The following is a 1875-nucleotide window of genomic DNA, read 5'->3' on the forward strand; positions in this document are numbered from 1 at the left end:
TTTTTAAGGCTCAATGGTGAGTCCTATTATATTTGGCTTATTATGTCATTGATTGAGGGTAAAACGGAGGATTCAAGTCCTATTGCACCAAGAGGGTAATACATCGGGTGAGAGTCCTGATGCATCATGATAATAAAATGGTGGGTTGGGTCCCAACAATTAATGACCTAAAATGTCTTCTTAGGGGTAAGACGTTGGGTTCAAGTCCCAACGTTATATAATGACGATGTAACAATGATTGAGCAAATTGATATGCTCTTGATAAAAGTCATGAAATTTGTCCAATAGATTTGCTCCATTCTTTTATGTGAATGTGGTAGCAGGACATAATGTGTCTGAACATGACAAGTGGTTAAATGTATGAATATGAGTGTGGTAAAATGTTAATGGTCAATTGTGGTTGGAAGAACATTATGGGTTCATAAGATGGTCCTTCAAATGTGAAGGTAAGTTTTGGCCATCAAAGTGGTATGAAAATTTATTGGGCACATTGAGTTGGTGCAACCCAATTTGAAAGTTTTTTAAATCCTCCATCAAAATAAAGAAATACAAAGTGGTAGTACATTTAGTTTTTTTAAAGTGATGTTGAGGTGGGTCAAATAAATTTCATAATGTCAAAGTATGACTAATAAAAATTTATGGAGCATGTACAAATGGTTATGGTCATTTCTTGAAGAGAATGTGACTTGTGTTCGTATGGATAAGGACATGTTCATGTATGGTTGGATAATTGCCACATCTCACCTCTATGGGAGGTTTGAGATATTGAAAAAAATATATATTTTGACATAAATGGTCATTTCGGTCATATACTTTGAGTACTACACAAATATTGTGGTATGTTTTATTATGAACTATTGGAGGACAAAGGAAAGAAATAATTCTTTTCTATAAAGGTTATGGTCATGACCAAAATAAATGTTATTATGTGTCAACACAAATTTGTCATTGGTTGTCAAGAAATAAGTCTTGCAGTAATAATTTTGACCATGACAATAATAATAATTTTCTCCTTGAAGGAGATGGTCACCATAAGAATGGTGTAGTGAAATTTGTGGCATTACACAAAATTAATTGAAAGTTTCGGAAGGACTAATTTGTTACTATCCAGAAAATGAAATAGTTCATAATATTGAGGTTGTAGTAAGTCTCAAAAGAAACTTTTTAAGTTTCAGAGGAATTTGAAAACAAAAATTGTTATATTGAGATTGTAAATTATTGAAAGATTAAATATCTTCAAATTACTACAATCAAAGCGGGTTATGAATATTTATATAAAAGGTTGCCCGTCTTTCTCTTGTTTGTTGAATAAAAATATGGGCATGAGAAGGAATCACATGCAAAATTAAACCAAAAGTTTACTAGAATAAATATCAGTTGGCATAACCGGTGGACCATTTCATTTCAAATGTGATGCAAAAGAATTGAGAATTCATGTGGTTATATGTTGAAGAAATAAAAGATTCTTCAAGAAGATCATTGTACCAGCTAAGGTTGGGATTGTATCCCTTGAAATTATTTGAAACATATAAAAAGGTGAATATGAGTCCGTTCACCTGCCATGTGGACCACTTACTATTAGATTTAATAGATGCATCTATGGTATGGTCACATGTGCATTTGTATCAACTTACAAATTGGTTTTTGTAAGGTTGTTTGCTCAAATTGTTAAATTAAGAGCACAGTTTCAAACTATAAAATTGTGTTGATAATACTGGTTGGTCTAGCTATAATTAGTTGTAACGTTTATGCATCAAGACAACAAGGTTCCCCCATCACAATTGGTTCAAGGTCAGGAGCCAAATAATTTCCATATAAAAATTTGATGTGTTGACATATGATTTTATTGCTCCACCACGCACAAAGATGGATCCC

The sequence above is a fragment of the Solanum tuberosum genome, unplaced genomic scaffold, assembly GCF_000226075.1.
Source record: "Solanum tuberosum cultivar DM 1-3 516 R44 unplaced genomic scaffold, SolTub_3.0 scf00378, whole genome shotgun sequence".
Taxonomy (NCBI): Eukaryota; Viridiplantae; Streptophyta; class Magnoliopsida; order Solanales; family Solanaceae; genus Solanum; species Solanum tuberosum.